Genomic DNA, 26,502 nt, shown 5'->3' with positions numbered 1-26,502 from the left:
AATAAATCCCACTTGGTCATGGTGAATAACCCATTTAATGTGCTATTAGATCTTATTGGCTAGTTTTCTTGGTGAGAATTTTAGCAAACATGTTCATCACAGATGTCAACCTGTAACTCTCCTTTTTGGTGGTGTCATTGTCTGGTTTTGTATTCAAGGTAATGCTGGCCTCATAGAACAAATTTGTGTGATTTCCTTCAATTTCTATTTTTTGAAATAGCTTCAGAAGAGTATTAGTTTTTCTTTAAGAGTTTGGTAAAATTCTTCTGAGAAGCCATCTGGCCCTGGACGCTTCTTTGTTATGAGATTTTTGATTACTGCTTTAATTTTCTTTATGGATATTGGTCTTTCAGGTTTTCTACTTCTTCCTGTTTCAGTTTTAGTAGTTTTTAAGTTTCTAGGAATGCATCCATTTCTTCCACGTTGCCTAATTTGGAGGCATACAATTGCTCATAATATGTTAAGACTGTTTTATATTTCCTTGGCATTGGTTATGATCCATTCATGATATTATTAATTTTGGTCCCTTCTCTTTTCTTTTTGATAAGTCTGGCTAGCGGTTTATCAACCTTATTAATTCTTTAAAAGAACCAGCTTCTAGATTCACTGATCTGTTCTACTGTTTTTCTGGTTTCCATTTTTCTTATTTCTGCTCTAATCTTTATTATTTCTCTTCTCCTGCTGGTTTAGGCTTTATTTGCTCTTCTTTTCCAGATCCTTTAGATGTGAGGTTATCTTGTGTATTTGAGACTTTCCTAATTTTTGAGTGACTTGTATTACAATCTGTTTCTCTCTTAGCACCACCTTTGTATATCCCAAAGGTCTTGAAAAGTTGTGTTTTTATTTCATTTTATTTCAATGAATTTTTTAAATTCTTCTTTACTTTTCTAGTTGACCCATACATTCTTAGTAGGATGCTCTTTAACATCCAAGTCTTTGAGTTTCTTCCAAATTTCCTCTTTTGATTGTCTTCCAGTTTCAAAGCATTGTAGTGTGAGAAGATGCAGAGAATAATGCCAATATTTTTATATCTTTTGAGACCTGATTTGTGACCTATTCTGGAGAAAGTGATGTCTATTCTGGAGAAGGTTCCATGTACACTCAAAAAGAATGCGCATTCTGTGGCTTTGGGATGGAATGCTCTATTTATGTCTGTGAAGTCCATTTGGTCCAGTGTGTCATTTAAAGTCCTTCTTTCCTTGTTGATCTACTTAGATGATCTTTCCATTGCTGTGAGTGGGGTGTTAAAGTCCCCTACCCTTATTGTATTATTATCAATATGTTTCTTTAATTTTGTTATTAATTGGTTTATATAATTTTCTGCTCCCATGTTAGGAGCATAAACATTTAAAATTGTTAGATCTTATTGTTGGAAAGACCCTTAAAATTATGATATAGTGTCCCTAAACAAAATCTAATGTGTCTGATATGAGGACTGCTACCCCAGATTTCTTTTGATGTCCACTAGCATGATACATTGTTCTCTATCCCCTCTCTTTAAATCTGGAGGTGTCTTTGGCTCTAAAATGAGTTTCTTGTAGACAGCATGTGGATGGGTCTTGCTTTTTTATTCAATCTGATACCCTCTCTTTTGATTGGAGCAGTTAGCCAATTCACATTCAGAGAAACGATTGAAAGGTGAATTTAGTGCCACTGTATTACCTATAAAGTCACTGTTTCTGTATATTGTCTCTGTTTCTTTCTGGTCTATGTAACTTTTGGGCCCTCTCTTCGCTTACAGGATTCCATTTAATATTTCTTTCAGGGCTGATTTAATGGTAAAATATTCCTTGTTTCTCCTTGTCCTGGAAGCTCTTTATCTCCTCTTCTATTCTTAATAACAGCCTTGCTGGGTAAAGTGTTCTTGGCTGCATTAATTTCTCATTTAGTATATATGAATATACCATGAATATATCATGACTTTCTGGCCCATAAGGTCTCTGTGGATACATCTGCTGCCAGTCTAATGTTTCTACCCCTGTAGACTAAGAACCTGTTGTGTTGAAGTGCTTTTAGGATTTTCTCTTTATCTCTGAACTTTGCAAGCCTCGCTATTATGTGTCAGGGTATCGATCTATTTTTATTGATTTTGGGAGGGGTTTTCTCTACCTCTTGGACATGAATACATGTTTTCTTCCCCAGATTAGGAAAGATCTCAACTGACTTGCTCAAATATACTTTCTGTCCCTCTCTCTCTTTCTTCTTCCCAGGGGACCCCCATAATTCTGATATTGTTTCATTTTATGGTATAACTGATTTCTCAAAGACTCCCCTCATGGTCCATTAGTAATTTTTATTTCTTTCCCTCACCTTCCTTCCTTTCCATCAACTTGTCTTCTATTTCACTTACTCTTTCTTCTGCCTTATTTACCCTAGCTGTTAGAGCATCCAATTTAGAATGCATCTTAGGTAAAGATTTTTAAATTTTGGCCTGATTAGAATTTATTTCTGCACTAAGAGATTCTCTAATGTCTTTTTTGCTTTTTTTTCCATGCCCAGGTAGTAACTTTCTAATAATTATCCTAAGTCCAGCTCTGATATTATACTTATAGCCATATAAATTACATCTGTGGCAGGGAGTATTACCCTCTGGTTCTTTCTTTCACCATGTATTCTTCCTTCCAGTCATTTTCACCAGAGAAGAATGGATGAATAAGAGAATAAAATCCATAGTATCAACCACAACCCAAGCAAAATACACAGTAGAAAAATATAAAATCTAAAGAGGTCAGAAACCTAAATATAAAGGGAAAAAAGGTGGGGGGGAGAATATTATCTCCCAGGTGGACAAAACAAGTGATCCACGTGGTCCAGAGTGTACTTTCATCTCGTGTTAGAATACACTAAATCCCTGTAAGGAAAACAAACAAAAAAATGTATATATACAAAAATAAACTTGGTTATGGTGAAAGGAACCCAAAAATATATTTATAAAATGTAAATGTAAAACTGAAAGTTAAAAAAGACTTAAAGAGTGTATAAAATAAGAAATTGGTTGAAAAGAAAAATAAAAGAGAAAAGGAAAATTTTAAACTGAAAAATAAATGAATCATGTGGGTGAAAATGACTTCAAATTATGTTTACTATTTTTCCCTATAGTTGGAGTTTTGCAGTCCTATGTGCTCCATATACATGGTATTTACTCTCATTTTTGGGGGTGGTTTTGATTATTGCTTCTATTTCCTTACTAGTTATCAGACTGTTCAGATTTTCTTCTTCTTCCATTTCAGTCATGGTAGTTTATAAGTTTCCAAGAATGCATACATTTCTTCCAGGTTGCCTAATTTTTTTGGCATATAGTTACTTATAATATGTTCCTAAAATTGTCTATATTTCATTGGTGTTGGTTGTACTGTCTCCCCTTTCATTCATGATTTTATTAATTTGTGCCCTTTTTCTTTTCTTTTGGATAAGTCTGACCATAGGCTTATTAATCTCCTTAATTCTTTCAAAAAGCCAGCTTCTAGTTTATTGTTGTTGTTGTTGTTTTAATCAGCTCTACTTTTTTTTTGTTTGTATTTAATTTCTACTAGAGTAGATTTCTACTCTAATTTTTATTATTTCTTTTTTTTCTTGGTTAAGGTCTTATTTGGTATTCTTTCTCTGTGTCTTAACTGTAAGGTCATCTTGTGCATTTGGAATTTTTCTAATTTTTTGAGGCAACTTGGATGGCTGTGTATTTCCCCTTTATGATAGCCTTTGCAGTATCCCATAGGTTTTGGACTGATATGTATTCATTCTCATTGGTTTCCATGAATTGTTTAAGGTTTTGTTTGTTGTTTGTTTTTTTAATTTCTCATTTGACTCAATCATTCCTTAGCAGGATGCTCTTTAACTTTCACGTGTTTGAGTTCCTTACAAATTATTTTCTTTTGATTGAGTTCCAGTTTGAACACATTGTGGTCTGATAACATGCAGGGAATAATCTTTCAGTATTGGTTGAGATGTGATTTGTGACCCAGTATGTGGTCTATTCTGGAGAAAGTTCCATGTGTACTTGAGAAGAATGAGTATTTTGTTGTTTTAGAATGGAATGTTCTGTATATGTCTGTGAAGTCCACCTGGGCCAATATATCCTTCAAAACTCTTGTTTCTTTGTTGATCTTCTGCTTAGATGATCTGTCCATTGCTGTGAGTGCATTGCTGAGGTCTTCTACTATTAATATATTAATGTTAATAGACTTTTTAATTTTGTTATTAATTGGTTTATATAATTGACTATTCCCATGTTAGGGGCATAGATATTTACAATTGTTAGGTCTTTTTGTTGGATAGATACCTTAATTATAATATGATGTACCTCTTCATCCCTTATTATGGTCTTAGGCTTAAAATATAATTTGTCTGATATAAGAATTTCTACCCCAGCTTTCTTTGGAGGTTTGTTAACATGGTAGATGGTTCTCCATCCTCTCACTTTCAATCTGGAGGTGTGTTTAGGTTCAAAATGAGTCTCTTGTAGATAGCATATAGATGGGTCCTGCTTTTTTATCCAATCTTCAAACCTGTTTCTTTTGATTGGAGCATTCAGCCCATTTACATTTAAGAGTAACTATTGAAAGACATAAGTTTAGTGCCATTGTCTTGTATGTAAATTCCCTGTTTCTATAGATTTTTTTTTAATGGTTTATTTAACTACTGGGGTTTCTCTTGATTTACAGAACACCCCCCCCCTCAATATTTCTCCAAAGTCTGGTTTGGTTTCTTTCAATTTCTGCCTGTCTTGAAAACTCTTTATCTCTTCATCCATTTTGAATGTCAGCCTTGCTGGATAAAGTTTTCTTGGATGCATGTTCTTTTATTTAGTACCCGGAATATGTCTTTCCTGTTCTTTCTGGCTTGCCAGGTGTCTGTGTACAGGTCTGATGTTATTCTGATGTTCTTTCCTCCATATGTAAGGAACCCTGTAACCCTGGATATTCTTAAGATTGTTTCCTTGGCTGTAAAATTTGCAAGCTTCGCTATTATATATAGGTGTGTTGATCTATTTTTATTGATTTTGGGAGGGGTCCTTTCTGCCTCTCGGACTTGAATACTTCTTTCCTTCCCCAGATTAGGGAAGTTCTTGCTATGATTTGTTCAAATATACCCTCTGGCCCTCTCTCTCTCCACCACCTTGGGGATCCCAATAATTCTGATATTGGAATGTTTCATGACATCATTAATCTCTGCAATCCTTTCTCATGTGCTGCTACTGGCTTATCTCTGTTTCCCTCATCTTCATTTTTTTTCCATCACCTTGTCTTCTAGATCACTAATTCTCTCTTCTGCCTCAGTTACCCTGGCTTTTTGAATATCCAATTTAGACTGAATATCATTCATAAAATTTTTTAGTTTGACCCAATTAGATCTCATTTCTACTCTTAGTGATTCTATATTGTCATTAAGTCTTTTTTCAAGCCTAGCTACTGACTTTATGAATGCTATTCTAAAGTCTGTCTCTGCCATTTTGCTTGTATCCATATCCATTATTTCTGTGGCAGATGACATTGTCTCTGTTTCTTTTCTTTTTTTAAAGATTTTATTTTTTTTTCCTTTGACAGAGGGATACACAGCAAGAGAGGAAACACAAGCAGGGGGAGTGGGAGAGGGAGAATCAAGCTTTCTGTGGAGCAGGGAGCCTGATGCTGGACTTAATCCCAGGACCTTTAGATCATAGCCTTGGCTGAAGGCAGATGCTTAATGACTGATTCACCTAGGTGCCCCTGCTTCTTTTCTTTGTTGAGTGTTCCTTCTCCTTGTCATTTTGTTGAGCAATGGTTGAGTGAATGAGCAAAGTCCAAAATATCAGCCACTCATGAACCAAGGAAAATACACCCTAGCAAAATCCTGAGCAATCAGAAGACACCACCAGAAAAACCAAGCCAAAATGAAACATGAGAATAAAATTTATAAAAGTAAAAAATTGCGAAAAAGGGAGTGATGAGAAGAGGGGCTAAAATCTCTTAGTGTGCACAAAGTGGAGTGTTTCAATTGTTTTTGGGTGTATTTTGGATTGTGTGTTACTTCCCAAAATTACAAGGAAAGTATAACTTGTATATATATGTAAAAGTGAATACTGAAAAAAGGAGTACAACAAAACATATATCTATAAAGATGTGAAAAAATACAAGTTAAAAAGCAAGTATAAATTATAAGTTGATATAATAAACATCTAGATGAAATGAGAAAAAGGTAAAAAAGAAAAAAAAGGAAAAGCATAAAAGAAAGAAAAAAGAAAAAAGAGTTTTTTTAAAAAATTTTATTTATTTATTTGACAGAGAAAGAGTGATCACAAGTAGGTAGAGAGGCAGGCAGAGAGGGGAGAAGAAGGCTCCCCGCTGAGCAGAGAGCCTAATGCAGGACTTGATCGTGATCCCTGAGATCACGACCCGAGACGAAGGCAGAGGCCCAACCACTGAGCCACCCAGGCACCCAAGAGAGAGTTTTATCTAAAAAAAAATAATAATAAAAAATAAGTGATTAGACAATGCCTGGATCTCAATACACTATTTTCCCCTGGCATTGATATTTTAGTCTTATGGGGTCCATAGGGTTGCTGTCCTCTTGTTCTTCCAGCCTGTATTCTGGAGGAACAGCCTGAAATTCTTTGTTCTCATGTAACCCTGCTTGAGCAGAGTTGCTATGCCCACAATTAGGGGGATAGGCTCAGCAGAAACTTGTCTTCTGTGCTTTGTTTCCCTGGTGGCTTTCCAAGCCTCTTCCGAGGGTCTGAGAAAAAAAATGGCCACACCTAAATCTCTGGCTCAGAACAGAGAAATTACAGTTTGCTGTCTCCACTAAATCCCCTAGGACAAACAGTCTCTATTTCTGTTAGCACTGCCAAAATCCGCAGGTTCCCACAATGTGTGCCCACAGTGACTCCCTCAGAGGTTGTCCCAGGGGTGTGGGAGTGTTCCTGACCTTTGTGTTTCTAAAACAATATCCAAAATATGGAGGGAGCCCAAATGTCCATTGACTAATGAATGGTTAAAAAAAGAAGTGAATATATATTAACTCAAAATAAGTAAAAAAGGAACTGTTATTAATCTGTCCAGAAAGATAAGAATGGGTATTAGCTACAACATGATGTTATAAAAACAGCATTAGAGAAATAAATGAATATAATAATAAAATAATATTTAAATTATGACAGTAGAGACAATGTAGAACTAAAAGGCAAACATGAAAAGAGGGTGGAAATAGGAAATAAAATTTGAGGTTCAATTTAAGAAAACAAAAAGGCACATAATATGAATTCCAGAAGAAAAGAATAGGAAAAAACGCTCTTCTAAAATAAGGGAGCAATTCAAGAAGGAGGACAGCATGGGTTAAAAAGAAGGAGACCGGGGATGGGCTTGATGTTGATGAGACTGTAGGAGAACTCAGTGCAGATAAGCATCACACATGCACTCTGAGCGAGACCAGGAAGACAGAGGTTGTAGAAGGGGCGGCATAGAAAGAAGAAATTGGGAGAATTCTTAAGTATTCACAATTTCTAGAGAATATTTATCAAGAGGAAGTATATACACATGGCAGAGAAGCAAATTAAAATCAACTAACCAAGATGAAGTAGGTGTAATTAACCAGGAAGAAAATAAAAATATTTATGTCTTTAAGAAAATGCAACCACAGTGCTAATGACTCAGTTGTCAACATGTACACTATCTTAATAATATGAACATTGAATTTTAGTTTGACAAAGTCAGTGGAGCTATAACTTCCTTAAAATGTTGGGAGGATAAGTTTGTATGTGGGTAAAGGTCAGGAGAATGGAAAGGATCTAAATGTAGATCATTGGTAGTCAAACTTATACCACTTACATAGCTATGGATTCTCAAAAGAACATTACATAACCTGATGACAAAGATAGGCCTTCCTTTGCCTCAAGGAGCAAAACTCACAGACTGCAACCATATTACATTATAAGCAATGTGAAGGAAAACATGTATTTGGGGTTTCAGAATTGCAATTAGGGAGGAATAGATTTGGGTAGCAACCCAAATTGTGTCCCCTTATGGAACAAAAGTCAAGGGTTTTAAAAGACAAAAGGGAATGCTTGTGTGCATTGTTTTTAAGTAATCATTTTTTCATATGTCTGTTAGCCATTTGCATGTCTTATTTGGAAAAGTGTCTGTTCATGTCTTCTGCCCATTTTTTGATGTGATTATCTGTTTTGCGTGTGTTGAGTTTGAGGAGTTCTTTATAGATCCTGGATATCAGGCCTTTGTACTGTCATTTGTGAATATCATCTCCCATTCTGTGGGTTGCCTCTTTGTTTTGTTGACTGTTTCCTTTGCTGTGCAGAAATGTTTGATCTTGATGAAGTCCCAAAAGTTCATTTTTGCTTTTGTTTCCTTTGCCTTTGGAGACATATCTTGAAAGAAGGTGCTGTGGCTGATGTTGAAGAGGTTACTGCCTATGTTCTCCTCTAGGATTCTGATGGATTCCTCCCTCAACATTGAGGTCTTTTATGCATTTTGAGTTTATTTTTGTGTATGGTGTAAGAGAATGGTCGAATTTCATTCCTTTACACATAGCTGTCCAATTGTTCCCACACCATTTATTGAAGAGACTGTCTTTTTTCCACTGTATATTTTTTCCTGCTTTGTCAAAGATTATTTGACCATAGAGTTGAGGGTCCATATCTGGGCTCTCTACTCTGTTCCACTGGTCTATGTTTCCGTTTTTGTGCCAGTACTTTGCTGTTTTGGTGACCACAGCCTTCTAGTAAAGCTTAAAATCAGGCAACGTGGTGCCCACAGTTTTGTTGTTCTTTATCAACATTTCCTTAGCAATTTGGGGTCTCTTCTGGTTCCATACAAATTTTAGGATTCTTTGTTCCAGCTCTTTGAAAAATGCCAGTGGAATTTTGATCAGAATGACATTGAAAGTAGAGATTGCTCTAGGCAGTATAGATATTTTAACAATGTTTATTCTTCTGATCCATGAGCATTGAATGGTCTTCTATCTTTTTGTGTCTTCTTCAATTACTTTCATGAGTGTTCTGTAGTTCCTCAAGTACAGATCCTTTACGTCTTTGGTTAGGTTTATTCCCAGGTATCTTATGGTTCTTGGTGCTATAGTAAATGGAAACAATTCTCTAATTTCCTTTTCTGTATTGTTGTTGTTGTTGTTGTTGTTAAGGAAGCATTTTATTGTTGCTCCAAGTTTAGGAATATTCACTGACAGAGAATCAGCATTTTCAGAAAACCTCCAGCATGGCCCTGCTCAGCTTCTGAATCTTGGTTTTCACGGACATATCAGCGTATTTCTCTCCGATACGGACGTTCATTCCATGCATGATTGATGGATCAGTCTTAACTTCCAATTTGAAGACGTGGCCTTTATTTAGGAAGCTATTCAGGACCATTTTTGATTCAGTAAAAAAGTGGCTTCATCTAAAGGAGATGCAGTGGTCACTGTGCACAGTACTTCTCCACGGTGGATGCTTATCATGGTCAAAAAGGCATAAATGACTCCGGCGGTATTGTCCAAGTGACCATTCTCTATGAGCACATTGATTGGTTTGGTTGTGAGAGGAGAGAACCTTCTTTTGTGCTCATGTCATTTAGGCTTTTCACTTTCACAGAACACTTTTTATAGGGATTCATAATGGAAGCAGCCATTTGGGGTTCCTTCAAGATTTGTGCTACTCTCAACAATTCTTTCTCTACTTGTTCCAGTTTATTCTGTTTAGATGCAGCAGAATAAAGAGCAGTGGCATAGCAATGTTCGATGCCATATACCTGAACAGGTGGCTGCATGAGCTTGGAAAATGGCCTGACCACAGTTGTACTAAAGCTTTGCACCTGCTGGGACCAACCAGACACTATTGGGACAGCCATCTTCTCAAGATCCTGTAGTTCAAACCCAAGTTAGAGGGAGAGATGCATGGGTGCACACATGCATCCTCCCTTTCTGTATTTTCATTGTTAGTGTATAATAAATCAACTGATTTCTGTACATTGATTGTGTATCCTGCCACCATTACTGAATTGCTGTATGAGTTCTAGTAGTTTGGGGGTGGAGTCTTTTGGGTTTTCCATATAAAGTATCATGTCATCTCCAAAGAGAGAGAGTTTGACTTCTTCACTGCCTATTTGAATACCTTTTATTTCTTTTTGTTGTCTAATTACTGTAGCTAGGACTTCTAGTACTATGTTGAACAAGAGTGGTGAGAGGGGGCATCCTTGACTTCTTGCTGATCCCAAAGGGAAGGCTGTCAGCTTTTCCCCATTGAGGATGTTATTTGCTGTGGGTTTTTCATAGATAGCTTTTATGAAGTTGAGGAATGTTCCCTCTATCTCTATACTTCGAATCATATTAATCAGGAACAGATGCTGTACCTTGTCAAATGCTTTTTCTGCATCAATTGAGAGGACCATGTGGTTCTTCTCTCTTCTCTTATTGATTTATTCTATCACACTGATTGATTTGTGAATGCTCATCATTATTAGCAATCAGGGAGATTCAAATCAAAACCACATTGAGATACCGCCTTACACCAGTTAAAATGACCAAAATTAACAAAACAGTAAACAACATGTGTTGGAGAGGATGTGGGGAAAGGGGAACCCTCTTACACTGTTTCTGGGAATGCAAGGTGGTGCAGCCACTTGGAGAACAGTGTGGAGATTCCTCAAGAAATTAAAAATAAATCTTCCTTATGACTCTGCAATTGCACTATTGGGTATTTACCCTAAAGATACAGATGTACTAAAGAGAAGGGCCATCTGTACCCCAATGTTCATAGCATCAATGGTCATAGTCATCAAACTGTGGAAAGGACCAAGACGCCCTTCAACAGATGAATGGATAAAGAAGATATGATCCATATATACTATGGAATATTATGCCTCCATCAGAAAGGATGAATACCCAAATTTTGTATCACCATGAACGGGACTGGAAGAGATTCTGCTGAATGAAGTAAGTCAAGCAGAGAGCGTCGATTATCATATGGTTTTGCTTATTTGTGGAACGTAAGGAATAACATGGAGGACATGCGGAGATAGAGAGGAGAAGTACATTGGGGGATATTGGAGGGGGAGAAAAATCCTGAGAGACTGTGGACTCTGAGAAATAAACTGAGGGTTTTGGAGGGGAGTGCAGTGGGAGTTTGGGTGAGCCTGATTGTGGGTATTAAGGAGGGCATGTATTGCATGGAGCACTGGGTGTGGTGCATAAACAATGAATTCTGGAACACTGAAAAGAAATTTAAAAAATTAAAAAAAATAAAAGTAATTAAAGAACAACAAAAAAAGAGAGTCGTGATTAATGTTGATAGCAGAAAAGTAATCTTGGCTGAAGGTAATTGGTTGCTAAGACTATCACTAAGCAAAGTCTCTATCTGCAGCAAATTGCAGATGTTTAGGCAGCATCCTTAGAATATTTGCAGTTTATCCTAGGTCAAAGTCTATAGGTTCATCCAGTAAGGATGTACCCAAAGACTACTTCTTTGATGGCCTGCTGTCTCCACTTAAAAGTTTGACATGGGTGATTGCATTTCATTTTACCTTTCACATTTCCACCTTTTGATCAAGATTGTTCTCTAAAAGCATTGCTGATCAACTACAAATTTATTTAGTCCTAGATCTCTGGGTGGACACATCCCAGAAAGTCATGTCACATGTCGGCAGTGAATTTTACTCTCTCTATTATTTTAAGTAGTCACCCTTATTAGGGTTAGGACACAGTTGTGTAAAAAAGAGGTAGTTAGAGAATAATTCTTAGACAGTTTCCTCATCTGGGAATTTTATGAAGCCCTCTGGAGGTTCAGATAATTAAGTCTTATTTATTACTTCTGCATGTTGAGTGACCATAGTCTTGTTAGTTGTAGATGTTCTAGGTTTCAAAACCATCAGATAATTGAGTAGACCTTTCTTAGGAAGAAAATGAGCATATCAATACTAATATTTCAAAAACCTCATGGACATTAAAAATACCCAACTAAGTAATTAGGAAATTGTTAAGAAAGTTGAATTATTGACTGTTTCTTTTGTTGTGCAGAAACTTTTTATCTTAGTGAAGTCCCAAAAGTTCATTTTTTCTTTTCTTTCACTTACCTCTGGAGACGTATCTTGAAATAAGTTACTGTGATTGATGTGGAAGAAGTTACTGCTATATTCTCCTCTAGGATTTTGATGCATTCCTGTCTCACAGTGAAGTATTTCATCCATTTTGAGTTTATCTTTTTATATAGGGTAAGGGAATGAATTGTCAGGTTTCATTCTTCTATATGTAGCTGTACAATTTTCCCAGCTCCACTTATTGAAGAGACTGTCTTTTTCTACTGGACATTTTTTCCTGCTTTGCCAAAGATTAGTTAGTTGACCATAGAGTTGAGAGTCCATTTCTGGGGTCTCTATTCTATTCCATTGCTCTATGTGTCTGTTTTTGTGACAATACCATGCTGTCTTGGTGACCATAGCATTGTAATATAGCTCGAAGTCAGGCAATATGATGTCTCCAGCTTTGTTTTTCTTTTTCATTATTCCCTTGGTGATTCAGGATCTTTTATGGTTCCACACAAATTTTAGGGTTGTTTGTTCCAGCTCCTTGAAAATTGCCAATGTGTTTTAATAGGGATGGCATTGAAAGTATAAACTGCTCTGGTCAGGATAGACATTTTAACAGTGTTCATTATTCTAATCCATGAGTATGGAATATTTTTCCATCTTTTTGTGTCTTCCTCAATTTCTTTCATAAGTATTCTGTAGTTTCTAGCATATAGATCTTTATCTCTTTAGTTAGGTTTATTCCTAGGTATCTTACAGTTTTTGTTGCTATCATGAATGGAATTGATTCCTTAATTTCTCTTTCTACAGTTACATTGTTAGTGTATGAAAGGCAACTAATTTCTGCGCATTGATATTTTGTATCCTGCCACATTACTGAATTGCTGTATGAGTTCTAATAATATGGGGGGTGGAGTCTTTTAAAAGTAGCCCATAGAATAGGAGAAGATATTTAGAAATTACATTACAGATAAAGGGCTGGTATCCAAGATAAAGAACTTCTCAAACTCAACACTCAAAAACTCATAACCCAGTCAAAGAATAGGCAGAAGATATGAACAGACACTTCTCCAAAAAAGACATACAAGTGGCTAAGAGACATGAAAAAATGTTCAACATCATTAGCCATTAAGGAAACACAAATCAAAACCACAATGAGATATCACCTTACACAAGTTAGAATGACTAAAATTAACAAAACAAGAAACAACAAATGTTGGCAAGGATGTGGGGAAGGGGAACCCTCTTACAGTGTTGGGGGAAATGCAAACTGATACAGCCACTCTGGAAAACAGTATGACAATTCCTCAGACGTTAAGAATAGAGCTACCCTATGACCCAGCAACCACTACTAATGCACTCCCAAAGATACAGACAGTAAAAAGAAGAGGAAAGTGCACCCCAATGTTCATAGCAGCAATGTCCACAATAGTGAAACTGTAAAAGGAGCTGAGATGCCATTCAGCAGATGAATGGATAAAAAAGATGTGGGACATATATACAGTGGAATATTATTCAGCCATCAGAAATGAATACCCACCATTCGCATGGATATGGATGGACTGGAGGGGATTAAGTTAAGTGAAGTAGGCCAAGCAGAGAAAGACAATTATATGGTTTCACTCATATGTGGAACATAAGCACAGTGTGAAGGACCATAGGGGAAAGGAGCAATATCCAATGGGGGAGAAATGGAGAAATCCAGAGAGGGGGATGAACCGTGAGAGCTTATGGGCCCCAAGAAACAATATGGGGGTTTCAGAGAGTAGGGGGAGAGGGTAACAGGGTGATGGGTATTGAGGAGGGCAAGTGCTGTGATGAGCACTGGGTGTTATACTTAACTTATGAATCACTGAACACTACATCAAGAACTAATTATGTACTATACAGTGGCTAACAATATAGTAAAAAAAAAGTTACTCAATGTAGAAACATGTATTTTTAAAAAAAGGGAAGGATAATCAGTGTTAAAATTTCATTTTCTGAGTTGGTATCTCCACTTTGAAATAAATTAAGATGATTGATATTTACTAATGATATATTAAACATTCAAGTAATTGAACTTCTCTAAAAATGTTGAATTATTATCTTAAGTTCTCAATAAATGTATCAGTACAATAGAATAGAGCTAAGGAACTAAATAAAATTTACATCATTGTTTACCAAGAATTTAGATTAGGGGTAAAGTTATGGTCCAGTTTATTGGTTGATCAAGGATATTTCATCTCTTATAAGGAAAAGCTTCACAAGCTCTTCAAAAAGTCTTTTTTTAAGAAAATAATTTATTGCATTTTTTTAACAAGTCAGCAAGGTCAGTAGTTTTATATTTATAACAAGATGTAGTGTACAGTAAAAACTGGAGTCATTGCTGACAATTTTTTTTTTACCAAGTGTTCAGTTAGACTAATACAGTTATGGCTAGGAGAAGTTGAAATGAAGTATGGGACCTCCTGCTTGTAATAATTTAACCCAATAGGCAACACCCTTAGGTTAATATGTAGTGGCATCTGGGACCAAAGAGAAATTAGGAAAGATCAAGCAGTCTCTGACTTTGTGAAGAGATTCAGAGTTTTTGATGACAGATCCTAATAGAGAAATTTTTGCTTTTGTAATAGACTGGGAAGATATGGATAAGAACATTGTCTCTTGACATGAGAGATGAGGAAAAAAAAAAAGTAAGAAGCAGTAAGATAAGGGTGTAGAAATCTGCTCCAGTCATTGTGGGAAAGCTGTTTTCTTTAGCTGTCATTTACTTCATTCCTGGAAATCCTCACTTTTGGGTCACCCAGGAAAGTCTTGGTGTTTTCTTTAGGTGCAATATGTTAATCTAAGAATGTATTTCTTTGAATATTGTGGCACAAAAACTGATTAATTGTATCTGATAAAGGTCTTTCTAACAAGATTAAAGAGTCTTTCTTGAGGTATTTTTTTTCTACTAGATGAAGTCCCAGGTTGTAAATTGTTATGTATAAGTTTTTTGTTTGCTTATTTGTTTGTTTGTTTTTATCTCTCAGCAGCATGCTGTGAAATTTGTTCTACCAAAAGGGTTATTTTTAATTAAAGTAATTAGGGCTTAATAATATTAAAGTATATCTAATGTTATCATCTCCAGATCAGAGAAGCAGAGCTATGTTCATTGGACATCCTGTTACCAAGAGAAAAGATTCTTACTGAACTTATGTAAATACATATATAGTCACAAAAAATAAAATTTAACAGTTTTCACTGCAACTCTTCAAACATGGATTTCACAAGAAAAACAAAGAATTACAAGGTATTAAATTTGTGGTTTTTGTGTGCTAAGCCTTTGAAAATGAAATGACATCTGTTCATTCATCCATTTAATAAATTTTAACACATTCTATACCAGGAAATTTTCTTGGTACTTGAGATGAATCAGGGAACAAAATCAAAATGCCTGTCCTTGTGTATGTGATGCATAAAATCTAATATAATTGAATAAGCTTAAAGTTATAATAAAAATGAACTAAGTAATATGAAATATCAAAATTGATCATATAGGTATTTATTTATTGCCTTTACATTCTTATTTAATACTGCAAACTAAAGTATTATAACAGAAACAAATTTTAAATATTTTCTTGAACTTTGAACCTCTGAGCTTTTGAAGGAAACACTCAGTGGGATGTTTGGCAACTGATTGACAAGGACATGGTAAGCATATTGGTTTAATAAGATGTACCACCATCACACTCCCAACTGAAAAAAAAATGAAAAATGCCTCTGGTTTTAGCTAATTATAAACTTCAGAATTCACCTGTTGTTCTATTAAATAACATTTCAATACCATAAAATTAATCATTATTACAACCATCCTAGCTCATATGTATCACTTCTGTATGTTGGGTCCATTATCAAAGGAACAAGACTGAGACAAAGTGAAAGTTATGCAAAGCCTTATTCTATGCCAAGCATTAGAAGTTAGACTGACCAGCCAGGGTAACAGGCTGAGACAAAGTGAAAGTTATGTAAAGCTTTATTCTATGCCAAGCATTAGAAGTCAGACTGACCAGCCAGGGTAACAGGCTGAGACAAAGTGAAAGTTATGTAAAGCTTTATTCTATGCCAAGCATTAGAAGTCAGACTGACCAGCCAGGGTGGCCTCTGAAGAGCGCGATCCCCCCTTGGTCTTACAGGCTAGTTTTATAGGGCACAACCGCAGACCTTTACATATGTGGCTTTGGCTGATTGGATGTTTCCACCTGTCTGGCCTTGTTTTAGATGTGTGTTTTAGTAATAGTTACCTGGAACCGATATAAACAAAATGGCCTTGTTTTAGGTGTGTGTTTTAGCAACAGTTACCTGAACTGATATCAATAACTGTTGAGGCATTTATTAAACAACAAAATGTCTACCTAGGCCACATGGTGTCACTGTGGCTAAGTAGGTTTTAACGTGGAATCGACCCCAACACTGTATAGTTAGGATTTCATTTTTCAAACACTTTGTATGCACATTGTTATCAGACTTCACTTACAGAATTTCACTTTATCCAAAATAAGCTAACTTTCCAAGTATGTACTGTCACTTTCTAGACAACAGAGGTCTGAATTCTCTTCTCTAAACTAAATCATTGTCTAAATATTTTCCTTTTCTGATCACTCTTAAATGTCCAAAACTTTCCTGGATATTTATTCAGTAAAGCATTTACTAAGTATGTAAGAAGTAGACTTTATATTACTGACCACTACATTTTTTTATATTCTATAAATATGCTTTTAAATATTTACTATATAAATTAAATATGCAAAGCAAGGGTCAGTTGATGTCATGTCCATATCCTTCACCTGTAGAAAGACCCCACAGGGGTCTTACCAAATTTCAACAAGGACCATCAGGTTCTTGTTAGACCAGCCCAGCTGGAATCCAACAAAAAATTAACAGATTTCTTTTAGCATGTTACTCCAGAAGGACTCTTTTCCCTAGGTCACTCAGGATTAACATGCTGAGAGCTGTATACTGTGCCACATGCTTATTTCTTTCTTTTTTTAAAATATTTTATTTATTTGTTGCTTCTTTCTTTCCTATCAATTAATAACAAGATTTGGAATAAAAACGCAAGACCAAAAATCAGAAGACATGGTTCTGGAACTCCCATTTCCCACCTGCTTGAAATAGGTGATGATGTGCTCTAAACATCAGTTTCTTCATCTACCATGAGGTTAATTCCTTCTCCAAATACTTCTTAGAATTTTGAAATGATTGGGAACTTGGGTGGCTCAGTGGGTTAAGCCTCTGCTTTTGGCCCAGGTTATGATCTCAGGGTCCTGGGTCAAGCCCCACATTGGGCTCTCTGCTCAGCAGGGAGTCTGCTTTGCCATCTCTCTCTGCCTGCTGCCCTGCCTACTTGTGATTTCTCTTTTTGTGTCAAATAAATAAATAAAATCTTAAAAAAATAATTTTCTGATGATCAAAATCAGATAATCATGCTTTGGAAAATGGGGACAGTTACTTTTTTCTTCATCTTTGCTCACAATTTAGAATAGTACCTGACATCTTGTGAGAATACAATTGATACTTATGAATAATTTAAATTTATAACTTTCATTCCCCTTTCTGAGAAGTTGAAGAAAGAGGAAACACTGATGATCATAAGTTATCTTATAGGATAAGTTGGTACAATTATTGGGGAAAAATCCCTGGTCATTTCTTGTAAAATAGGACCAGTTTTATGAGTGAGGAGAAGGGATACCGACAATATATATTATGTGATATCTAGAATGTTTAAAACATTAAGTACAGCATACAAAAGAGAAGTGCATATGTCAGATGCAGTGAGACTGATAAATTATCACAAAATGAACACTTCAATGCAATCTCCACTGAGGTGGGAAATAGACTTTTAACAACACCAAAGGTTCCTCTTCTTTCCTACCCCAGTCATTAACTCCTATGGCATTTCTAGGAACTCATATAAATGCACATCCTTTACCAGTTGTTTTTCAATACTTTTGAAATAATTGTCAAAGTCTGTGTTAAATGCCTTTCTTAAATGTGCAAATGATTCACCCAGGTCCTGACAGGATTCTGAGGAAATAAGACACACAAATATCCAAAGTACAGGGGAAATGGGAACTGTGAAATGAAAGATTGTGAGAAGGGAAAGACCAGGAGAGATACTACTAACAAAGGCAAGAAGAAGGAAAAAAACAAAAAAGGAAGTATCAGTGTATAGACTCAAGGTAATTAAAAGGGAATGAAACTGAACTGAAACAACATTAGTATATTTCTTCAATGAATCCTAGTCAATTTCTTCACTTGGAGATTTATCTATCCAAGCAGTTCCTCCATTTGTTTTTTGTTTAATTTCTAGATATGATCAAGTTATTAGGAACATTCCAAGGTAAAACCAACCTTAAAAAGCTATTGATAAGCATGTTTTACTTGCATCAATATCAATGGAGAAAACATTTTCACCTCTATGTTGACATTAGATTAACACAAGTTTAAGTAATCATTTAATAGTGTTTGTCAACAATAAAACCTCTAAAACATGGGCCCAACATTTCCTAAGCTTTTTATTAATAGAGAAAATAAACAACAGATGAATCACAGCTTCTTTTTTATTTGTCATGTTTTAGAACCATTCATTCAGTAGAAAGTTAAAAATAGATAAATGGATGAAGACAGTTCTATCAGAGTAGCTTTTGTTTAGTTAATAGTCTATCAAAACTTGGCTTCTAGCCAATCACCACAGTTAACCAAAAGCTAATTAGAATCAGAGATATTTTTCTACAAGTATAGCACATCAAGAAGTTGAGAATGGAAGAATTAACCAAGAGAAGTAACTTAGCTAGTGAAATTTCTCAATTTATTCATTCTATGTTTATCTATACCATATTATTAGGGCATAAAAAAGGTTCCATTCAAAGACCCCTCCCTAACCAAGCTTACAGACAAAACTCACAGGTGTTTATAATTGCCCCTCTCTGTTTTTTTTTTTTTTTTTCCTAGGTAGTGGTGCTCAATATTCTTAGAAAATAGACCACAACTACAAAACATACTCTTCTCTAGCTGGACCACAACCCACATCCTAGATGAGCCCTGGGCAGAGGCTCTCAGAAAACCTGCCACCTCCTGTTCTACCTGGCCAAGAGTCAACTCCCTAACCACTCATCTTTGGACATAGGGGCAATCCTCCCACATCTTCAAAACTCTTAAAAGGCTCAGCCTGACAGAAACTTGGGGCCAACATCTCACTTGATGTCTGGTCCCTCTCCTCCCCCTGGGAAAATGAATAAACTCTCTCTCCCTTATGGCTCTACTCTGTAATTATTTGTCACCCACATTACCAGGCCACCTTAACATTTTGGTGGCCCTATACATGAGGACTGGACACTGCTTACCATCTCAACCAGATCTCCTTGTCAACTAATATTGGGTGAGTCAAAATTTTCATTTTTAAGAGGGCTCTGTGAGATTTTGAGCATTAGGAATTATCACTAGGTCTTGGCTGATTCCCCATGACAGGTTCTTGATTCCTCAAGCCCCAGTACTGGGCTCAGCCAACAATCAATGTATCGACCATTGGAGGGACACCTCTCTGGTTCTTTCCACAGTTTTGGGACCATCAATCCCTTTCCCTCACAGAAACCCTTGAGTTTGAGTGATACCCTTTTCTCTTGTGCTTGGTACTGGTCAGGGTTTCATCTTCTTCTTGGGATGCTGGATCAAGATGTCTCCCTTCATAATTTTTCCCTTTGTTCCAGCCTTCAAAATCTTCTTTCTCCTATTCCTAAATTTCCAGATGGGGAATACCTTGTCTAGCCTTCCTAAGGATTCCCCTCTGGAGTTATTTCCCTAAAAATATCAAAAACCTCCAACTGGAACAAGATACTTGGCTCAAATGTCTATTTTCTACTGTAATACAGCATGACCCCAATATAAATTATATGACTAGAAGATCTGGCTATGGAATGGCTCTCTTAATCAAAATACTCTTCTCCAACTGAGTTTATATTTTCATTGCCTTAGTAAATGATGTGAGGTTCCTATGTCAAAGCTTTCTTTGAATTTGATCATCATCCTGACCTTTATGTTGCTTGCCATATGCTCTTTCGATTGCCCCCAAAAGACACCTCTCTCTCTCCAATTCTTCTGACTCAGACTTCAACCCTGCTGAACAACCTCTGCCTTTCCACTTGCCTATAGTCAATCCTCCCTTGGCAACTCTGAATTCTCCCACTTCCCCTCTTTCCATTAAGACGTGTCAGAGCCCCTATTACCCTCCAGCCCTTGCCTCAACATCCTGATATTTCTCCCATCCATGCTTCTTCTGGCCACTTTTACCAATTTCCTGATGTTCCTGCCACCCAATTCCATCTTTATGAGGTGCCTGGAGCAGAGGCATTGTTCAAGTCCATATTCCCTTCTCCATGACAGATCTTTATCATATAGAATCTAAACTTGGCTCTTTCCCTCAACCAATCCCTCTAGGTTCACTAAGCAATTTGAGTATCTCATCCTTTCTTATGATTTATCCTGGAGAGACCTCTATGTTATTCTCTCCACCTGTACCAGCCCAGAGAAAAAGACCAGAATTTTGTCCAAGGCTACTGAATATGCTGATGATATGAACTGCAGACAACTTGCACAATAGGCTCCCAGCAAATCAATGGCTCCCTTAGCTGAGCCCAGTTGGAATTATCAGCTCTCCTCAAGAACAAGGTCAAAGATGACCACATGGTTGCTCACCTTATAGAAGGTATGAAAGGAGCAGCTTCTAAACAGGTCAGTTATGAAAGCTTAAAGAAGATCGTCCAGAGATGAGATGAAAACCCTGCCCTTATTCTCACTTACCTGACTGAGGCTGTATAAAAATTCACCATTCTTGATCCTAACTCTTACAAAGGAAAATCTATCCTGGCTATGCATTTCATCTGCCAGTAAGCTCCAAACATTAGAAAAAAAAATAAAACAAAACACAACTTCAGAAACTATATAAAGGCCCTCAAACTCTTTAATCTGAACTACTAGACCCAGTCTTCAAAGTTTTTCACAGAAGAGAGGAGGATATCAAAGGAAAAAGAGACAAAAGTATCAAAAAATGATCTCAGATTTATCCGATCCTGACCATTGTCCTTAATGGAGCTATTCAGGAAAAATCTTACCCTACTAGCTCAACCCGAACATCCCAAAAGCCCCCTCTGAGAGCTTGTTTCACCTACAGTAAACCGGGTCACTGGTCTAAACAATATCCCAAGAAAATCCATCACTTGAAACCCCTTCCCCTCCTGTAAGCAGGTTGGCCACTGAAAGAGTGACCAAAGTAGGGAGAGAACCACCCAAAATCTGTCTTTGGGGCCCAAACAAGGGGCATCAGCCATATCCCTGGTGGCAGATCTCTTGGGACTTCTCTAAGACAGGTACTCACACATCCCAGGATTGGCAAAGGCTCCTGCACATGTCATCTCCATCTCCATGGCTGAAACCAGGGTAACTCTCCATTAACACTGGGACAATCTACAGCACTTTCCCAGAAGTTTCCAGAAATTCTTTTTCCTCCTCCACATGTGTCAGGATTTACAGTGTTCTTTCTCAACCTCCAGTTACCCCGCTTTTCTCATGTGCCCTGGGAGATCAAATCTTTAGCCATTCCTTTCTTGTTTGGCCATGCTGTCTTGTCCCCTTCCTGGAATAACTAGGGATGTTCCCATCAAGACTAGGTACTCACCTTCATCTGCACCCTGTCCATCCCCAATCCCAATTCTTGGGACTCCTTACTGAACCAACAGACCTTGTTTCCACTTCACTCTCTCCAGGTATGACTTTGGTCCCCACACCCATGTGAGATATCTCAGAATCAGTTAAGACTGCTCAACTTACCCCCATTACTATATGCCTTAAGGATTCAACTTGTTTCCTTTCAAAACTGTAGTATCATCTTAAAGCTGAGTCCTTGTAAGGTTTATAACCTCTTGTTTCCAAATCCCTTACATTAAAATTAAAACATACTAATTCTCCTTACAATACTCCACTCCTTCCATTCAAAAAGCTAGATGGTTTTTAGACTAGTTTAGGATCTCATAATTATCAACGAGGCATTTGTCCCCACCCACCTCATTATTTCCAGTTCATACACCCTTCTCCACCATTCGACCCTACACCATGCACTTCACTGTCTTAAATCTTAAAGATGTATTTTTCACTATTCCCATCTCCCCAGAATCCCAAGACCTTTCCACCTTCACCTGGGCTGACCCTGACACCTGATGCTCTCAACAGTTAACTTGGAGTGTTTGCCCATAAGGTTTTAGAGATAGCCCCCATTTATTTGGACAAGCTTTGACCTAAGATCTCTCCCTCCCAAATAGTACCCTTTTATAATACATAGATGCCTCTATAGCCTCTCTTTTCCCACTTCTATTTCTGGCTTCATCACACTCCTAACCTTCCTAAACAACAAAGGTTATAGATTGTTCTTCTCCAAATCTCAACTTAATCAGCAATTTTTCACATGCCTTGGAAACCCTGGCTTTCAGAACAAAGCAGTCTGCTACCAGAATGTCATGCTCCTGTCTCTTTTGCAGCTAGGTAAGGAGAGCTCTATGACCCTATTCAGCAGGAAGTATTTACAGAATAATGACTTTCTCCCATTTTCCCAATCAAGAATAATTTCAAATAGAGAGGAGGGAATAAAAGGATTCTATTCAAAGTCCCTTCCCTGACCAAGCATGCATACAAAACTCACAGTTGTAAGGAATTGATCCTAACTTATTTTTCTTGTTTTTCTAGGTCATAGGGCCCCACATTCTCAGAAAATAGACCACAAGACATATTCTCTAGCTGGACCACATCCCATATCCTGGACAAGCCCCAGACAGAGCCCTTAGAAAACCTTGCCTCCTTCTGCTCTACCTGGCTAAAAGTCAAACCCCTCCCCACTCCTACCCCCCATGAACACAACAGAAACCCTCTCAAATCCTTCAGAAACCTTTAAAAAGCCCAGCCTGACAGAAACTCTTGGCTGACATCCCTCTTGGATGATATTATATGTCATGATACATATGTCACATATATCACATATGATATTCATTCTCCTCTCTTGGGGAGTGAATGAATTCTGTTCTGCTTGTGGTTTTACTCTTTGAAGAATTCTTTGTCACCCACATCACAGGCCACCTTAGCAGGACATGAATGCAGGTTTTTGAAGATTTTAGCCTTGTTGCTATCTGAATGACAGAAGTCAGATTTTATTCAACTAGTAAATGTCTATTGATTTCCAGGAACATATGAGACTCTATGTGAGTAAAGGCATGATAACTACCCATAGTTTAATTTCAGTTAGAGAATACAAACACTCATAAAAGATGACAAGAATACAGAAACCAAAATACAATTAAATTATTTTCATAAAATTTTCCTAAATAAAGCTGCTACATTATCATTTGAAAATATTTAATTTATATGAATGTTTGACATTAAATCCTCAAGGATATGGTGACTGCTCCTCACAATTTCTGTTCAAAAATTGATCAATAATATAAATGCAAAAGACACATAAACATGTGTAACATAAAAATATTTATTCAGTACTCTTAAAAGGGGCATTTGGCCCGTTTGGGATTATTTATGGTGTTACTTGAAGAGAATGCTGTCTGGAAAAAGTTTTACAGTGAATCCAGATTAGAGAATTGGCCAATTATGATACTTGTAGTCTTTGCTTATTGTTCCTAAGTGATTTTTGCAAAGATATTATTTTACCTATTGATAATTCAGGATTACTAAAATCACAATGAATATTTTTCCAGAATCAAAAGCATATTTTATGGAATAAATGTGTGCCAGTGGCTACAACACAAATGATGTGTGTATCTGGCCCCTCTAGTATTTCTTGGACAAATCCAGCACTCTCATTCTCCAAGAGGAGGAGCATCTTCCCAGCATTTTCTTAGAGCTGTGGCCACATCTTTATTCCTCAAACTGTATATGAGTGGGTTGAGCATTGAGGTGAGGATGGTATAGAAGGTGGATACAAACTTGTCTTTCTCTGGTGCATGGTAAGAATGGGGCAGCACATTTGTGTAGAAGGCTGCACCATAGGAAATGCTCACCACCAAAATATGGGAGGAAGAGTTAGCAAAGGCTTTATGCCAGCACAGTTCATCCAATGGACAGTAAGCAAGATGCATTTATAGGAAACAGAGATGATGGATATAGGGATGAGCAGCATTAGCACACAGCAGGCATACATCAGAGTCTCACAGAGTGATGTATCAAGACATGACATTTTTAATACTGCTGGAATCTCACAGAAAAAGTGATTAATTTCTGCAGAAATTAATCAGTAGGGGAAACTCATGGTGAATGGGGTCAGCATGAATCCATCTAAGGAACCACCAACCAGGAGCCCACCACCATGAACAAACAAATCCTGCACTTCATGAGTAGAGGATATCCCAGGGGTTTGCACACAGCCATGTACCGGCCAGAGGCCATGAGGCCTAGCAAGAAAAATTCACCTCCAATTAGGGTTAGGTAGAGGAAGATCTGAAGTATGCATCCCAAAAAGGAGATGAGCTTTTCCTTGGATAGAAGATCTTGCAGCATTTTTGAAGAGTTATGCAAATGTAAACTGTATCCATGAAAACTGGCTGAGTAAAAAGTACATGGGTGTATGGAGGTAAGAGTCCACATGGATGAGCAGAATCATGATCACATTGGCTGTTACAGCCACCAAAAAAAAAAAAAAAAAAAAAATGGAGAAGACCACTGCAAAGATAAGCCCAGGAATGCAAGATGTGTGATGAGTCCCAAGAGGATAAAGTTGGTGGCGTTCTGGAGAATGGCCTTCATGCTCATGCCACATGGTAGCTCCTGGGGCTCCAAAGGCAAAATGTTGCTAGGCTAATTAATAATTGATATTTGGGCAGGGCCAACTATGGATAATAAGTCAGAAGCAGCATGGGATAAAGGAAAGAATATAGAATTCAGAATAATTTTGAATTGTAGTTTCAATATTGGTATAATTATGGTCTATATGATATTAGACAGATAAACTATAACACTTTCATTATCTGTGAAAGGTAATCATAGGTTTATATCTCTGTGGGCTGGGCATGAAATATAAATATAATAGTTTATATGAAACCACTTTCAAAATTTGCTTTATTTTATTCTGAACTATCTTCTTTAAATTTTTTTATAAGCTTATTAATTTAGATTAAATATTTCCTGAGGTTGGTAACTGCGCCTTCCCCTCCATATTGCTTTGCAACAAAAATTCAAGGGTTGATTGAATTTAAGTTTTTCTCTGCAGTGAAGATTATTACATTATTAAGATCATACATTGACATACATTTGTGATTTCATAAATTGATAGAAAATAAAGATGAACCCAATAAATCTAGATGAATTTAGTATTTGGTGCTGCTGTTTATTATTTTTTAATGATAAATCATCATCATCATCATTATTATTATTAATTTTGAGGGAGATAGGGAGAGGGAAGGACAGGCAGAGGGAGAGCAAAAATCCCAAGCAGGTTCCACATCCAGCCAGAGCTCAATGTGGAGCTCGATTTCACAACCCTGAGATCACGCTTTGAGCTGAAATTAAGAGTTGAATGCACCCACTGAGTCACCCAAGTGCCCTCGGGCGTCTGTTATTACTAAACAGCTTTTTGAATGGTTGGGACATTAGGGATTAACAGGGCAGTGCTACTAACTTAAACTGAGGATCAGTGTCAGTTGGGCTATGGTTAGATGCATTGCCAAAGAAGTTCACCTTTTTAGGCATAGGTAACTTTAAGCAGTTGGATCCCTTTTTCTCATGGGATAACTTGGGATGAGGAATCTCTAATGAGGATAGTCATGAACTGTATTCCACAATGAGGGGTTTGAGTCATCATCATGACAATCCTTTTGGTTGCTATTGTGGAGTAGTATAAAAATTTTGTATTAAATAGGGGCTCATATTATTCTATGGTGACCTAAGCCTTTCTTAAATTATTGGTCAGCCAAAACATTAACATGTTTTTTTTCTGATAGGGTGGAATTCTGAATCTATTAAAATGTTATATTATCCTAGGAATCCATTGCTAATTTACTTTTTCATTCCTTAACATTTATTTTTGTACTGTGTTACTGATCCTTCATGTTTATAAGTAAAGGTAATTCCAGATGGGAAAATGATTTCTGAATTTAAAGGGAAAAAGAAACAATACTATTAAAACTCCCTTGAACTAATTCTCATGCTTTTTATTTTTGAGGAAGTTATATGAGTATTTTTTTGATTTGTTCATGGATATTGAGGAATGAGTCTATTATTATTATCATCGTATTGTGTTTTTCCTCTTGTATTTCAGTGACAGACTTACTGAAGTTTATTTCTATAAAATGTATTGGCCATCAATACTATAAATATACTCGGATTTTTTGGTTCCATAATAATGAAATTTGTAGTCTGTGAAGCATTGAAAAGGAATAATTATCCCTTTATGTGGAAATAAAATGAATCAGGGCAATAGAGAGACTTATTTTTC

General features: G+C 36.7%; 2 pseudogenes; both read right to left on the bottom strand.

The window, feature by feature from the left end:
- Positions 1-9,184: 9,184 nt before the first annotated feature.
- LOC111139685 lies at positions 9,185-9,827 on the bottom strand (annotated as a pseudogene).
- Positions 9,828-23,843: 14,016 nt separating this feature from the next.
- On the bottom strand, positions 23,844-24,815 carry LOC111139661 (annotated as a pseudogene).
- Positions 24,816-26,502: the final 1,687 nt, after the last annotated feature.

The sequence above is a fragment of the Enhydra lutris genome, unplaced genomic scaffold (assembly GCF_002288905.1).
Source record: "Enhydra lutris kenyoni isolate GAN:26980312 unplaced genomic scaffold, ASM228890v2 scaffoldscaffold112, whole genome shotgun sequence".
In the NCBI taxonomy this organism is placed as follows: Eukaryota; Metazoa; Chordata; class Mammalia; order Carnivora; family Mustelidae; genus Enhydra; species Enhydra lutris.
The sequence above is the reverse complement of the archived record's forward strand: the minus strand, read 5'-3'. Positions and strand labels throughout refer to the sequence as shown.